We start from the raw sequence: 17,668 nt of genomic DNA on the forward strand, positions 1-17,668 counted from the left end.
AAGTGCGCTACAGCCGTTGGGTCATAAGTCTATAGGGCAGCGTGTTCACGTGGCCTATTTTCACGACCCAGAGTTCCCCTGACCGTGGTTTTTTTTTTTTTTCTTACCCCCACTTCCTTTCCCTCGCTCTCTCCTCTTCTCCTGCAGGGAGGCATTATGGGTTTGTGGGTCCCTTCCCCTCCCCCGCCCCCGCACCACTGGGAAAGGAAGTGTCTACGTGGCTTGCGGAAATAGGATAGGCGGAAATGAGCTAAGGTTCCCGCGAGTGGGAAGAGCGAGGTCAAAGCTAGGGCCACGCCCCCGAGCCTGTGGCGCAGCTCTCGGAACAGAAGGAGAAAAAAAAGGAATAACGAAGGTTTTGAAATGTGTGTGTGTGTGTGTGAGGATGGTGAGTGCCACGGGCGGATGGCGTGAGAACCGGGGTGTATGTGAGCGGGCAGGCCCGCGTGGCCGCCGAGTGTGGGTGTGGGCGCACACCAGCCCTCGTGGCGCCGGAGGTGATGGGTGTGCGCAGGCGTGCACTCCTTGCGGTGGCGGGAGGGGCCATGGCTCTCTCTCTCTCTGTGTGTGTGTGTGCTTGTGTGTGTGCGTGTAACTGTGATGCTTTATATTAGTGGATTGCTAGTTTTTTTGTTTGCAAGCCGCTTTAGTGGAAAGGAGAAATAATTAAGGCACATTACTACTAACAGAAACAAAGGGCTTTTGTTAGAAAAGGCCTGCTGATTTAATTTATTTACTTTCCTTTTTCTGGTTGTTCTTTGACACCTGGTCTCGCCATGTAATCTTGGCTGGCCTGGAACTCCTAGAGATCCACCTGTCTCTTTTCTTATTCCCGAATACTGGGATTAAAAGCATGCGCCACTCCACTCAGTCCGATTTAATTTTAGATCATATAGCTGCTCTTTTTCTCACATTTTAGTCCACCAAAATAAACTCCCATAGATAAGATTCAAAACTATATTAGTAATAGGGCGCTCCTTTAAAGTTTCCAAGTATACTCCCCTCATGTCCATCACCAAGACCTCCCCTTTGCCCTGCACCAATTTTACTGCATAACTGGCAGAAATAATAAGGACGTACAAAATTAAATTCCTCTATGATAGAGAACCCTCCAAGGTTTTGTGGGTTCTAAGCTTCACCTACCTTTTGGCCTAGTCTCCAAGCATAGTGAGCCTCAGGCAAATATGCATTCGGTCAATTTTCCAGAAAGTTCACTGGGTGAGGTTTATACCTCTTGAATCTGCCACTAGATGTCACCAAATCCCAGCAGAGGATTTGCTGTTGGGAGATTTTTTTTGCTCCACCCACTTCTTAATTGATGAACTCAATAAATCTCTGTCTCATATATATCTCAAAGAACAGTAAAATCAAGTTTTGTAAAATTAAAGCCCTAGTCAGGGACTTATATATCCAAATATTTTTGTTAATTTCTTTCCATAAAAAGAAAAAAGTCATCTGTTCTTCAAGATTTTCTTTCTCCCTTATTATTTTTTTTTTTAACTCGGAGTTAGTAAGGTGAGCCTAAATGCCGATGCTAAAATCCTCTGTGAGATGTGGTACATTTGCAACATCAGCATTCAGTAGGCAAAAGGACCCCAAGTTGAAGACCAGTTTAGATTATATGTCGAGATCCTGTCTCTACATAAAAAAAAAAAACTAATGAAAGAATATCCTTTTTTCTTTTTGCCCACTTAATTTTCAAATACAGTTCCTCCAAATGGTAATTGCAGATGACTATAGCCAATCTAAAGTTAACTCGGAGGTAAAGTTAGACCTCAGGATTAAAAATTCTCGTCCTTTCCTCTTGAAATTTTTAGCAGATATGTGTGTTTGCGCCCTAATTTTATGTGGTGTTTCTGCATTGTGAGCCAAAAGGTAAGTATGTGTAGTTGGTATAAAAAAAAAGTTATATTTCATAATGCGGAGGGTCATCCCACAAAGTTCGAACTCTTAATTTCTAAATACAATCCTAAGCCTATTTTCCCAAGGTTTCTCGCCTGTTTCACATATCATGGCAGATTAGGCAAGTCTCTAACAAAACTCTGATTTGAGGGTCAGGATCCCGGGGGAAACTCACCAGCCGCAGGGTGGATCAAGGTGTCGTCTCTCCAGGTGCACAGAGGACGAACAAGCTCCTGGTCTCTGCTTATATAGTGGCCAGAGCGTCATAGGATTCTAGGACTGTGTCTGGTTATCTTGAGTGAATGATGTCACTGGGATCTGGTTATCAGGTACAGCCTCGGGGGGTGTAGTGGAGTTCCTGACTAAGCTGTTTTTACATGTCTAAAAGGCATTTAAAAAAAAAAAACTGCTCATGCTCATTGCATTTTGCATAACTTGTATCTTCAGAGTCAGATAGTAAATAGTGAAACATAGTTTACACTTACTAGCCTTTGTTTCAGGGCAAATGCTGATGTAGACCTGATTTTTTTTTTTTAATTTGCGTAAGCACAGGAGTGCAGGAGTGCTTGCTTGCCTGTGTGTGTGCATGTTGAGGAGGCTAAAGGTCAGCTTCATTTTAGGTCTCTTCCTCTGTTTCTTTCCACCTTATATTTTGAGGCAGAGTCTTTCAGGTAGCAATAGTCACCCTTAAAACATTGGGGTTACAGAAAAGATATGAGTCCCATGTTCAGCTTTTATGTAGGTTCTACAGAACGGAACTTAAGTCCTCATGCTTGAGCAGCAGATACTTTACCCCCTGAGACATCTTCCCAGCCAGACCTTCAATTTTTTAAAATATTTTCTGTATTTTAGATGTTATATTAAATACTTTTTTCTTAAGAACATTGTACACCATAATCAACCAAGAAATATCTGTTCCAGTTATCAATGATAACTATTTGTGCACATGTGGGTGAAGTGGTTTTTTTTTTAGGATTTTCATTTCATTGTTTTTATATTTGTGTAGGTGTATATATCTGCATGTGGGTATGTGATATGCGTTCAGAGCTCAGAGGCAACGGATCACCTGGAGCTGCAATTATAGACTGTTCTGAGACACCTGTCATGGATGCTGGGACCCTAAATTGGGTCCTCCAGAAGAGCAGCAAGTGGTCTTAATTGCTGAGCCATCTCTAGCCATGATGGTAGAGTTTCTAGAACAGTTTAAAACTGTATTTCTCAGGCAAACCAGAAGCATCAGCATCACCTGGTAAGTTATCACAAAATTAGATTCTAAGGTCCTGCCTCAAATGTCGTAAATCAAAGGTTCTCTGGATAGAGTTTGGGAATCCTTGCCAATACAAATTGTTCTACTGCAGATGGGGCTCTCTAAAATTTAGGAACAACTGCTTTGGAGGGCGAAAGTCCAACACTTGTTTTTGTCCACCACTAGAGGGTGCCATAGAATGTAAAGCAAAATGAAAAGGGCTTACATGTTCTGGGATACCCTGCATAATATCAGATTAAGGAATATGTAGAAGTGTCACCATGAATATTTACCTTTCAGAGTATGAAAGAATCTTTACATTACAGATGGTCTCTGCTTTGACTAATGTTGACTGAACCATTAAGAAGATAGTAGGAGAGCAAATCCAGTCTGTGGAACTAGCTTGATCATTTTCATAACTTTCTTCTTCTCCCTTCTATAATGGGTATAACACAAAAGCCTAGGAGTAGCCACCTTGTTATTTCTTATTTCTCAATGCTCTTTCAATTCCATAGCTATCTTTCAGCTTGTGTCATAATATTTTATGTATAATAAAAGCCTGATATGGTGAGTAAAACAGAGATTTGAAAACCCATTATGGGCCACTCACTCTATTTTACACGTAAGTCCCAATAATAAGCTTATAACTTAGGTGAAACTTAATATCATTTTATAGTGATAAAAGTGAGTTCATCTGAATATTCCTGGTATTTGTAATTCTAGTATTCAATTAGGCTTTCTAGTTCTTGGGTTTACTTTCTATTTAGGTGATTTTTCTTCCTTTTTATTAGTGAGCCATTGATACTGTTTGACCCAATGAAAATGTAGAGAAGTCTCTCTCTTGTGTTATGGCTGGGTTTTATCTGACACCAGATGTGCACTTTCCAGTCCCCCTCCTTTTGCCCACTCCAAGTACTTTTAGAACCAGTTCAAGGAATATGACATTGAGTGAGGCTGACCAAGTATTATGATATACTACATTGTGGTGCTTTGTAGAATAACAGTGTGTTCAAGGCCAAAAGTGGTTCAGATTTCAAAGTTATTCAAATTTGAGTGATTCTTAAAACAAGTTCTCTTGAATTTTATGAACTTTAATGTCATACCACCTATGAGATGGGAACATTTTGATTTCATGATCTTAGAGACACCATATATAATATAGTATCCAAGTAGTATATGTGACTATTTAGGTCACAATTCATTAGACTAAAAAAATCGATTCAGTTGGTTGTTCTGGCTATGCTTCAAAGGTAGCTACATATTGTTACTAGATGTTGTCTAAATTTGGATACAGATAATTTCCAGCATTGCAGAATGTTCTGCTGGATAGTGCTGATTTAGATGATAGAAGGTATGGAAAAGAGCCTGGTATAGTGCATGCCTCTTGACAGATACATCCCCCCAAAAGGTGGTACTTTTTCCCTGCTCTTCTCAAGATCAGAGCTGGGGTGCTCCATTTTATTAATAGCGTCAGGAGAAGGAAGTAACTTACCTGAGGTACTTTAACAAGGGCTATGTCTGGCACTGGAACCTGTATTTTTGATGGTTGCTACAGTTTTCTAATAGGACTGACTATCTTTGTACTTTCCTGGGTAGGGTTGCAAAAGCAAGATCATGAATAATGTGGAATAGTTTTAGAATCAGAGCAGTAACAAAAAATGGCCTAGAAACAATGCTCTCTGTATTTAAGGTAGCACAGGACTCAACTCTGTCCATCTGTTATCTTAGCAAATCCTCACGGAAGCCCAGAGAAGTTAAACAGTCACCGAAAGTTGCTCAACCAGTAATTTGCAGCACAAGACCAGACTTGTCCCTGACTTTAAAGCCCAGGCTTTTTCCTGTTATGCTACCCCATCAATGTGACTATTGCCCTGTAACCTTAACTCATCAGTGGCATAAAGCCTCAAGTCGATTCTTCGCTTATAGTCAGTTCTCAGTAAATGAGAAACATTCTTCTTTAGAATTTACAGCTGTACTGTTGTCTTCACATGATTTCAACTGGAAGAGAAAGATAGCTTCATTTTATTTGGTCCCAACGCCCAAGGCCAGACTGAAACTATTTAAGGTCTCAGCCCTCACAGGGTATTCAGTGGCTCTATAAACCTTGTATTAATTTGCAGGACCACCATTAGCTCATACAATGCCTTTGTGGTAATCAGAATCATAGGCCACCTAAGGGCAGATACAATGCAGAGATATGTGCATTTCAGTGGAACAATGCCCCTCTCCTTGCCCCTGCTGACTGCTGTAACTTCACTAAGGCAGTTAGTTGAAAAAGACTTTCAGCTAGGAATTTTGTTCTCTTAGCTGAGTAGCATTGTGTAGCATTTAATGTGCCTGTCAGTATATGTGGTCCTTGCTTGTATTACCTTGTGAATAACAAAAGCATTCTTGGTCCAAAAGGTAGTGATCAGTAGTGGTCAGACTGTTCTATTGCCTATTCCCAGTGTATTCCCATGTCTTATGGGTAGTAAACAAAATTTCTCTGTCCTAAACTTTATTTAATATCACATATAATTTTATTTTTTGTATGTGTGCTTCATCTACATGCATGTCTCTGCACTGTGTATGTTCCTGGTACCCATGGAGGCCAGAAGAGGGCATCGGATCCCCTGAGACTGCTAATACGTACATTTGTGAGCCAATAAATGAGTGCTCCAGCCCTAAATCAGAACCAAACTTTAAAAATATCAAGTAGAAGCTGAAGAAATGGCTCAGCATTTAAGAGCACTCACTGCTCTTGCAGAAGACTACATACAGTTCAGTTCTCAGCACTCATGTGGTGGCTCAGAACAACCTATAATTCCTGTTCCATGGGACTTGGCATCTTTTTCTGACCCTTGTGGACACCAGGTACACATGTGGTGTACATACATATATGCAGAAAACACACTCAAATACATACAATTAAATAAATAAATCTAAAAAGAGTATTTAAAGTTGGTTCTGATTATCTTATTTAATATTTCTTAAAATAATGATGGTAATGTACAAGTTAAAAGCAAATCCCAATATTTCAAAGCCAAGAAAAATTGAATTTCTATAATAAGGATGTCTTTCCTTCTTTCTATTTATAACACCTTATTCTATAGGAATTTCATAAAGCCAGTCCCACAAATTTCTCTGGATCAGTCTAGTTTGTTAGCCCATGGGGAAGCAAATAGAAATAGTAAAGGGGAATTTTTGTTCTTTTAGTGATATCTGTTTTCTCTTCTTTAGTTAAACTACCACCTCATGGCTCCACTTGACGTACAAAAGCTTATTCCAGATGACCAAACCATTGAGAATTGAACCCAGTCAGCGATGACCTTAGATGACCTTGAGATGCCAGACTTGCACATGATCCCTTGTTTTTCTCCTCCTGAGTTAATAGTTTAGCTTGGAACGTGCTAAACTTCATGGTTTTGTCAGCACCACACTCTACTTAGAAGGATCACTTAAAGCCACCCTTGGTATACATTAACTCAGAAAGATAAAGACTGTTTTTCTCAGGTGATTGTTGATGTCTTTAGTTCAAACTTTGCATCCATCAAGTAGATTGCTTTGAATCATTTTTCTCCAGCTAAGTTTCTTTTCTTTCTGTCTTTCTCTCCTTCCTTTCTTTCTTTTTGGTTTTTTGAGACAGAGTTTCTTTGTGTAGCTTTGGAGCCTTTCTGGAACTCACTCTTTAGACCAGGCTGGCCTCGAACTCACACAGATCTCCCTGCCTCTGCCGGTACCAACTCCCAGCTCCAGCTTAGTTTCTTATGTTTGTAATTTCTACCCAGAGTCTACATTTTACTAGAATTGATAAAAAGTTATGGCTTTTGAAAATATTAATTGCCATATTTAAGAGGACAAGCCAGTAGTACTTGAAAGTACATATCTAATTTGTTTAATGGTAGACATGAGGTTGCTTGTACTATTCTCTACTTTTGTATAGTTCTGAATGTTTCCTTAATAAAATAATTCTTTAAAGAAGAAAAAAATTTAAAAGTGCATCATCAGTTATGGATTAGAGTAGAAACATGGGTCTTTCTTTAGAAGAGTACTTATTAACTAAGACAGTGGGTGTAATTTATACTTTTTCGTAGGGAATGGGCCATGTCAAATTAAAAGACGAAGACAAAACTTCTTCACTAGGAATTGATAAGGTCTCCTCAAAGGACAGCCTCTTCCCACCTCTTCCGCTCCACCAGATGCCATGAGAAGCCTTGCTGTAATGAGCTACTGTAAGTGGTGTCTTAAAATCCTTCAGGCATTTAGGACCAGAGAGAAGTTGAGAACCACAGAAAGAACTTTCCACTCATTGGTGAAACTGTTAGCCAGAAGGCAGAAAAACACAGGCAAATGGAAGCTAGAGGCAAGAGAGAGTTGAGAGTGTATGAGAGCTTTGTACCCACCCTCCATGAGTGCTGCAGAAGGCAAAGCTGCTACAGAAACAGAAGATCAGATTGCAGAATATGAGACAGAGGATATCGTATCTATTTTTCAAAGATGCTTTTTTCCCACCTTAGTTACAGGGGTTTTGTTTTGGGTTTTGGTTTTTGGTATTTTGAGACAGTATTTCTCTGTAGCTTTGAAACCTGTCCTGGAAACTCGCTCTGTAGACCAGGCTAGGCTCAAACTCAGAGGCCAGCTTGCCTCTCCTCCTGAGTGCTGGGTTTTTAAGAGTAGGAAGACCGTCTGATAGCTAAGTATGTGGACATGCACATGTGTGTGAAAGTGTAAGCACTTAAAGAAAAGGTATCTTACCACCCTGCTTAGAATGGCAGGTTCTACAAACCACACATTGAAACAGTGGTTTACCATATGGCTAAGCAAATGAGGCTGTTCATACACTACTGTACAGAGCAGTTAGGGCTTAGGGTATGGGCACCTCAGAGGACATGTTCCTTCAAGGCCCTGAGGTTGAGCTAAAATGATTAGTAATTGAGGACGGAGAAGAGATTAAGAACAGTTTCTAAAAGGTACAAAGCTAAAGCTGCTCCCAGGCTGGACTTCTGGGTGGGACGTCAGTGGGACCAGGAGGGTATAGCCAGCTTTCAATAAAGCTGGTCTGTGAAACTTGGCTAAGAGGACAGAGGAAAATTGATGTTTGCTTCAGAGTGGGGCTGTCAGCTGTGCTCACCGCCTCACCAGGCTCCCAGCTGTAAACAAAAGTCCTGGCCCTCCATGGCACTGCTGAGCAGTCCAGGCTGGTGTAAGTCTCTGAGGACAGCTAGACCATTCTCTCATCCTGGCTGTCAACCAGGAGACAGAAGAAACAATAGAAGGTAGAGTGGGGGAAGGGGCACAATTGCAAGGGGGTGAGGAGCAGACACTGATTGGGATGGAGTTGGGTATTTCATATCTTAGATCTTTGGATGGAAGTAGTAGAAATATTTTAGGGAAAGCAGACCCCTTCCCTTGTGTAAAACTCCCAGGTAATAGGGAATCACAAAGGGCACTTCAGAGACTCCAGTGTACCATCCACTCCTTCCTTTACAGACATGCATGCTCATCTCCATGCTAGCGACTCTGGGTGATGCTAAAGTAATAGAGGATAGCTTACATATTCAAGGGTCTAATAAGCAGTTTAGGGATATGTGTGATGTTGAGTCTTAACTTCAAATAGACTTGCTGTTTATTTGTTTCTAAGACAGGGTCTCATGTAGCCCAGGCTACCTCTGAACCTGCTGTATAGCCATGGATGGCCTTGTACTTTTGAATAACCCTCCTGCCTCCACCTGGGATTACAGGCACATAATACTGTGCTCAGTGAATAATAGACCTTCTTACATATTAGTGACAAACTTGGAATAGACATATTGAAGCAACATATCTGTCTATAATCACAGAAAGTAGGGTTTGAGAGAAGTGCCATAAGTTGGACATGATTTGGCTATGACAAAAAGGCATCTGAAATTTCAGGCAAGTTCCAGGACAACCAGGGCTACACAGAAAAACCCTTCTCAAAAATAAGTAGATAAATAAATGGAATTCTTATGTATGTTAGGCAAGCATGAGGCTACATTTCTAGCCTCTGAAGGACTATTGACCTCTGTAAAAATAACAGCGAGTACAAGCCTTAGCCTACCCCTGATTCTTGCTGTACCATTTTCTTGTGGTTTTATGTTCTTTGCCTCTCTGTTACTTCCATGGCTCTTACCTCCACAAGCATAAGATTCAGATATCGGTGCTTCTAAACAAAAAATTGGGAGTAGGACCAGATACTCATGTTTCTGTAGTTCTAGTGGCTCATTCAGCATTTACTTACTGCCTATCTTCATTCTACCAAGTTGGGAACTGATATCTACAGGAGAAAACCTCCTGTCTGTCTTAATGAAGTTCATACTTGCATGAATACCTTACACTGGTAGTTTTAAATTCCCAGTGAAGGGATTTTCCTTACCTGGCTCAACAAAGGAGACTTTATAATACTAGAGCCTGTCAAGTAATTCAGTCTTATAAGTAGACCTTCTGTGTTTCTGGCACCCAGAGATCGGGTGCTTCTGCTGGTTTACACCAAAATCTTCTCCTTCCCTGTAGATCCAAAATGGTATAGTAGAGAATGTCTAGAGGGTATTCAGGTGGTAGCCATTCCTTATTCTTTTCAGAGTGGTCTTACTAAAACAAATGGTCCAACAAGTTTCATCTCTTAAGTCAAGCACAGTAGAGAAACTTATAGGAAGTTTTAACAATAGACTAGAGGATCTCTCCTATACACTGAGTAAGCTAAAGCAAGAGCATAGATTTAAAATGGCTTCCAAGGACAATTAGACATCCTCATATTGGGATAGGTATTAATGCTTATTAATACCTATTGATTCAGGTTCCAAGTGGGTTAGGAGGCTAGCAAATGTGGATGTCAGTGGGGCAATACATACCTATCACTGTTCACAATAGGCCACAATGTCTTATAATTCTAGCATCTGACACAACAAGAGGATCTTCTCTTACAAACTCTTCTTTAACAAACTTAAGGTCATTGAGGGTTTGACTGAAAGCTCAGGCCCTCTGTTTTAACTTCCTTCACCCCAAAGATGAATGAAAAGAAAAAGCATTATTGTAGCTAAATTTCTAACTAGTTATCACTTGGTTAAAGAATAACATCAGACAATGTCATTTTAAAGACATGTTAGTTTGACTCCCCCTTTCTCTTATCTCCTTTTTCCTGAACATGCCTCCATCACCAGGAGATCTCGAAGAATGTTCTTGTATATAACAGGTAGAAGCGAAAGAGCTTAAGTCTGTGATTAATTGCTCTTCCTTCTTAGGTCTCTTTTGGGTCAAGAAAGTTCATCCTGAATCTCAGGCCCATCAACTGACAATAACAGATTTGGTTCCTGTCATGGGAAAAGCTAAAGAAAATAGAAATCTAGTGGATCCCTAAACTCATGATCCTCTGGTGACAGAAACTGAATTTCTGCAAGTGGCGCTCATCATGATCTTTTACACCCACAATATTGTCATAGATCAACATGAAGTTTGTGCTCTCTTCTTTCTGCAGGACCTGGGGCTTTTACGCAGGTATCAGGCAAAAGATGAGGGAGGCAGGGACTGAGGACGAAGTGGTTATCATCCACCCCCACAGACTACTGTTAACACAAATCAGTTGCAGATTAAGCCAGAGCAGTCCCAAAATGAATGTGTGTAGCTAATAAGTGACACTTTGTTAGGGAACAAAGGGAAGTTAAAACAGGGGCCTGAGCTTTCAGTCAAGCCCTTGATAACCTTGTGTTTGATAAAGAGACAAGAATGAATGATTAGAGAAGACTGTTCTGTTGTGTCAGCTGCTAGTATAATAAGATACTGTGGTCTGTTGACTGGGGTATCTTACAGGAAAGCCTATGAGATAGTAGTTTTGTAAAAGAGTCAAATATTTGTTACTCTGTGTGAAAACAAAACAACCTCTCACGATAACAGATGTATTTCTGTGACCAAGGTTCAAAGCATTCTTGTTCTTAATGGTTCGAACTGTGTATCTAACAGTGATTCTCCTATCTGAAGTAGTTCAGGAACTGAGAAACTGGATGGGCGGCGGTGATGTACATTTGTAATCCCAGCATTCGGGAAGAAGAGGCAGGTGAATCTCTGAGTTTGAGGCTAATGTGGTCTACAGAGAAAGTTCCAGGATGGCCAGGACTACATAGAGAACCCCTATCTCAAAAGAACAACAAAAATAATGGTGAGAAACTGAGGACTGATATGACAGAGGTCAGCCTGTAGACACTGTCAGTAATTGTAAAGCAAAGTAGGTTATACATATTTTTGGACTTCTATAGGTTGACTAGTTGAAAAGCGAATTACAATAAGAAAGATACCTAATAATTAAATATTTTTACAGCTGTTTCTTTTTTTTTTTCCTTTAGTCTATTTGTTTCTGTGATGAGTAATCTTCCTTGTCAAGTTGGCTGGATGCAGGATCACCTAGCTAAATTACTGAGGACACATCTGGGTGTACTTCTGTGAAGACATTTCCAGGGAGGATTAACTGGGGGAAGATCTAGTCCTAATGTGGGTGGAACCATCTCCTGGGCCAGGGTCTCAGGTTGACTGAAAGGGAAAAGATTAGAAAACCAGCAGAGCATCAACAGTCCCCTGTCTCTGCTTCCCTTGTGCCACCCAGTACACAACTCGCATTCTGGTCAGCTTTTCTGTGGGTACTCTCACTCTTACCACCATGATGCTTCCCTTAAGCACATGGGGCTAGGAGAACAGGGATTAATCCATGGAAATTGTAAACCAAAATAAATCTTTCCTCCCCTGAGTTGTTTATATCAGGGATTTTGGTCATGGGATTAACAAGCCAGGTAATATAACCCCAAACAAGGCTTTCATATATAAACCAAATAAGATAGCTGGAGCACCCCTTGACATTAAATGGCTAATATCTGAAATTCATAGATAAGACAGTTTGGATTTTCACAAATTTTAATGCAGCAGTAAAAAGCAAAAAACTATGTCCTCACCTCTACCAAACAAAATGCTGTAGTACAGCATTATTATAAAAGCTATGTCACTCTGAGTGAATATGTGTATGTGCGAATATAGGAGAGTTCCTGTTTTTTCTTTCCATAAGACCTTAGGGACTGTTGAAGATTATTTGAAAATCTCTTGTCCAGTTGATAAGGCAACGGACTGAGAAAGAGTAAACTTCAGTGTTGCTTTTGTTGTGAGACTAGAGTAAGTTACTTCAATTTTTTTTAGTCTTCTATCCTCACTCCTTGCCTGGATACATGGTTATCTTACCACAAAGGGTTACTTTCAGGATGAAATGCTACTGAAATGTTTGCAAGTCCCCCCACCCAAAACAAAGCATCCAAGAGTGCATGGCACTCGAATAATATGACCCTTTTCAAGGAAAGTATATTTGGAAAGAACTAGCATTGCAATTCATTGGCTGAAATTTTTTAAAAGAGCTTCATTGTTTACTACTTAAAAAAATATATAGCAAACACTGATTCATTTTATGTAATGGATTTGGTATAGGTCATACAATGATAAAAACATTTTGATTCCTAGCTTCAAACTTAAATTTCTTTGTGACAGACATAAGCAAAATAGCATATGTAATCTTATAGCTGCTTGTATAGAGCTATGTACAGAGTATTTTTGGTGAGTCTAAATCTGAATGAATATTGGGCTTGAGACTACTTATAGAAAACATAATGTCTGGCTGATCTTGACAGATTAAAAAAAAAATACCTGAGGTGGCAGAAGTTAAGGCAAGTGTTTAAACACTGGGGAATAGCATATGCAGAAGCATGAATTGTGAGACAGGATCTGTAGATAGATCACCTTGAGTAAATGGAAAATGCCTTTTGGAGACTGGAGCAATAAAAGAGAGTACAGGTGGGGGTCAGAAGGAAAATCCAGCATAGGCCATTTGAAGAACATGGGCTTTCCCCTGAGGTGCTGAAGAAGCTGTTGATGGATTGAAAACTCAAGTTGTGGAAAAATGGACCATTTATGGTGAAATTGACAATAGTGTGGGAGGTAGGAAATCCTTGGACATAATAGCTGAAGAAAATAAAGTTGGGTAAAGGGGAATATTTGAAAAGTAGAGTATTAAGTAGGACTTGGTGATTGATTTATTTGAGGGCTATGAAAGGAATTGTTAAAGATCTTTAACTCTAAGATGTCTGGCATGGGTGACTGAGTAGGTAGACTCCTTATTGTCAGGATTTTTGGAGTTCCCCTTGTCATGATTGGGAAGATTGGACAACAAGTATAGTGGTGTTGGAAGAACATTGTGAGTTGTTCAGTTCTGAGAATGTTGAGTTTGGGATATTTGTGGAATGGAATTAGTAATTAAGAACATTGAGCATACTGATTTACTAGCCATGGAAACGGTTGCAAACACCAAAGCTTTAGTATGCAGTGAAGACCTGTGAACTTGGGAATGAGTAGAATGTTTGAAGAATAAAAACTTGGGGCTGGGGAGGTAGTTCACTTACTGCATAAGCATGAGGACCTGAGTTAAAAATCTGGGAATGGTCAGGGTGGTGGTGGCACACACCTTTAATACCACCAGCACTTGGGAGGCAGAAGCTGATGGGTCACTGTGAGGTTGAGGCCAACCTGGTCTACAGAGCAAATTCTAGGATAGCCAGTGCTAAGCAGAGAAACCCTGTCTTGAAAAGCAAAACAAATCCAAGAAGGTATGGCTATAAATGCCTGTAAGCCCAGCATTTGTGGGGTTGAGACAGGCAGATCTTGGGAGCTTGGGCAGCCTGCCTAGCCAAGTAAGCACTCAGTTCAGTGAGAGACCTGGTGCCAAGAAAATAAGTCAGACAGTGATTGAGGAAGACATTCGATGTCCTCTGACCTCCACATACACTCATGTAGGTGCATACACCTGCATAGTTATATGTATGTGCTATACCCACACACACACATACACACACACACACACACACACACACACACACACACACAAATGGTTAGGAAATTGGAGAATGAAAGTCATGGGAGAAAAGACATCAAAGCAGATAATGGCAGCTCTGACCAATGTTAGAATAAAGCATGACGGATTAGAAAAGTTTTAACTTGATATAGTAATTATGAAGGAAGTATAAGGAATATGGAAGGAACATTTGAAGAGTTTGTAGGAGGAAGAAGCAAGAGATTACAATATAATAAGGAGTAATTGGTGTGGTGGAGATGTGGGAATCATAGTGAAGACATTTATCTTAAGGAACTTGATGGTAATTGGAAGTGGGGCAGTAGAATAATACCTCCAGAGAAATCCAAGGTCAAATGGGTAGTAGTTTCTATCTTTAATTTTGAGAGAGATTCATTCTTATCTCCCCATTTCTCTGTTTCATGTTGGCAATATGATGTTCTGCTCTACAAATGAGTTGAACCAAATTCATACCTACCCTTTGACATAGGCAGCCTGTTAGCTGTGGATTGTAGATGCCTGCAACCAAAGTATAAGAAAACTGACTAAGGCTTAGAGATATCCATCAATTTCCCATGAATAATTTTTAAAGTGTGCTATATCTTAGTAGGTGTCTAGTGCCACTGAAAATATAAAAGAAAAGTGTTTAATCTGGCCTTTTTTTGTGAGTGTGGGTTTAGAGAGAAGCCCACACTTACTTTGGATATTTGAAGTCCTAAACAAGTACAAGTGTTAGAAATTTGACAGATGTGGAATAGAGATTTTAGGCAATAGCTAATTTTTATTGAGCAGTTTATTGTGTGCCAAATTCTGAGTTAAATACCTACATTGTGAAATTCCCCCAGCAACACTATGAGGTAGTTACTGTTAGCTTCACTGAACAAATACGAGACTAAAGTAGAGAATAGTTCAGTAGTTTGGTCAAGATCATGTAGTTACTGGGTTCTGAATTTCTTCAAGAGTTTGAACTTGTAAAAGAATAAACTGAGGCTGAGGGAATTGTCATTCAAATCTAGGCTTTGTCTGGCACTAAAGCATTGAATTGTCTAGTGAAATAGAGAATATGCTTTTATTTTTCCAGATTCATTCTGTAAGACAAAACTAGTCCCTGCTTTTACGTGATGGCCAGAATTTTCCATTATTCCAGGAAATTAATACTGAGACCTGTTTTTAAATAACATACCACAGAGTATAACACAGCAGGACAGTTGAATAAAGCTTTACAGTGAAAACAGAGAGTACAAAAAAGAGCAACCCCGGAGTGGTAATGTTTGAGTTCGCATGTGACTTCTTCAGGTGGCTTCATGTTGGCAAACTTTCTTTGCCTTCAATGGGGAGGATTCTTTGTGAGGGTGAATTGAGTCAGAAGCCATTCTTCCCTTGGCTTAAGATCTACTAACAAGCTGTTCTGACTAATAAGCCATCAGCCCATATTTGTAGACTGTAAACATTATTCTAACTGGAGAATGGTAAAGCAGACTGTGAGGCTGGGAGGGACATCTTAATTGCTTCCCCTTTAGAGACGACTGTCTCCTCAACAGAAACAACACATAAAACGGGGGAAGCAGATGGTTGCACTGCCTAAATTCCCAGCACTGTACTTACTTGTCACTGACAGTGTTTATCTAGTGATTGGGATTTTAATTATAGCTTGATTGCAGTATTAATATATGGTGTATTATTAATTTTGTTTCTGTTATACCTGGAGACTACATTAATGGAAAGGGAATGAGCAGAATCATATATGATATAGCAAGTGGGAAGATAAGCTTTTATTCTAATTATACATATTGTGTATTCCTAGGTACCAAGAGCCGTGTAGGCTAACAAGTTATATAAAGTGCATCTCTTGCCCTCAAAAAGCTTATTCTTCCATTGAACCAGTGAGTGGAACATTGCTTCCTAACCCCTGAGTGGTTCCTGAACTAGATTGGTTAGTGTTCTTTAACAGTGCAGCCTAACAAGATTAATCCCAGAGTAGTGAAGTACAAATTTCAAGAAATAATGAGAGAAGACTAATATTGCCAACCCTGATATAAACAGTAAGAGTGGTGGGAGGACACATAAAAAATTCAAAAGAAGTAATACATTGTGGATAGAGTTGAGGGAGGCATTTGCATGGCTCAGCAAGAAAAGAGAAAGTAACTTTAAATCAGTCTAACACTTTAAACAGAAGGGAACTTGGTCTTTTACAATAGGTGGGAGAATGCTTATGGAAAAGATAAAGGGATACATTTTATTCAATTCTTCCACTCAGAAAGTTTCTTTTTGCTTGGCCTGTGAATTTTTGGAGGAAGCAAAAGGACCTAATAGTAGGTCAAAGGGAAAGAAGAGGCTAAACCACTGGCATTCCACAAGGAAGAACAGGCTGGAAGGAAGATGGAGGCACCAATAGCCTTAACAACTGGATAAATGAAGCCTTTCCTCTTGAAAAATATGTTTATGAAATATTTATCCAACATTAAATATTAACAAAGAATTAATGAAAATATCCAAAACATTTCTCGTCATAGCAAGCCCCTACCCCCATTTTAAAATGCTGTTTAAATCTCAGAATCACATCAGATGTGATTCAGGCAGAAATTAGTATTGGTCTGGGGGGCTAAGTAATACAAGAGAGCTGATAAGTGGACATGACCTCCAAGTGAGACTTTTGTGACACCTTTTCTCAATTCATTGAAATTTTACAATTTTGTGATTGAACAGATTGCTGAATGTCAAACCCTCTCAGTGAGACCTAGTATTTCTCCACTCCCTGTATATATGTAGGAAGATAAAGAAAATGAAAGCCATTTGCACTGGATCCAATGTTGGCATTGCTCAAATACTTCCTCTGCTTAGGGACTCTGGTGAGAAGGATAGTACCTTCCTCTGGCCTTGGCTCTGAGTGGCTTTGTGAATTCCTTTGCTCTATTATGTTGATTGGTACTTTGGCTTCTTTGGCACCCAGCACCAGCTGATGCCCTGATCTGAGTCCCAGTTGGACAGCCTTTATTACTCAGTACTGTAGCTGTCTCCAGAGCATTGTTCGTGAGATTTCCAACAGGGCAGATTTGTGTAGTTGGCCCATCTGGACAAGATCTGTAACAAGTAGAGCTCTGTGCAGTAAGCTCATCTCCATAGTCCACCCCCACCATCCCTGCCTCCGGGCTGCAGCAGCCTGACACCCCAGCCCCATCAGGAACAGTATCAAAGAGATACTCCCTACTCTTTTCAAAAGGGTATTGCTTGTGTCCTCTCATTGATTGGCACTACCTGGGCAGAAATAGAAACATAGGGGCTCTTTTCCCTTTTTTAATTTAATCTCCTCCTATGAAATACTTTAAAATTTTTGATGGTTCTTGGTGTGAAAGTGCTAATGTGGCCAATAAAAGTACTTCTACATCTGAATATAGTAGGACACACTGTTAATCCTAACACAAGGGAGGCTGGGACAGGAGGATTATAAGTTCATGGCTAACCTGGGCTGCAAGTAAGTTCCAGGGTATGTTAAGATATACAGAAACACATTGTCAAAAAAAAGGATAAATAAATCAATCTAGGGTACATTACAAAGTACTGTCTTCAAAAATCAATGGAGATCAAAGGGTATCTCAGTGAATAAGACAAACTTAATATGAAAATGGAGAAAGAAGGCTAGCCTTGTCCTTGTA

At 39.9% G+C, this 17,668-nt stretch overlaps 1 long non-coding RNA gene across 1 annotated transcript; it reads left to right on the forward strand.

The window, feature by feature from the left end:
- Window positions 1–2,033: 2,033 nt before the first annotated feature.
- Window positions 2,034–7,509, forward strand: LOC127218059 (uncharacterized). The gene is made up of 3 exons (XR_007834147.1): window positions 2,034–2,200; window positions 2,909–3,151; window positions 7,222–7,509. It is a non-coding gene; the product is annotated as an uncharacterized LOC127218059 (long non-coding RNA).
- The last annotated feature ends 10,159 nt before the right edge of the window (window positions 7,510–17,668 follow it).

Source organism: Phodopus roborovskii, unplaced genomic scaffold, assembly GCF_943737965.1.
Source record: "Phodopus roborovskii unplaced genomic scaffold, PHOROB, whole genome shotgun sequence".
NCBI lineage: Eukaryota > Metazoa > Chordata > Mammalia > Rodentia > Cricetidae > Phodopus > Phodopus roborovskii.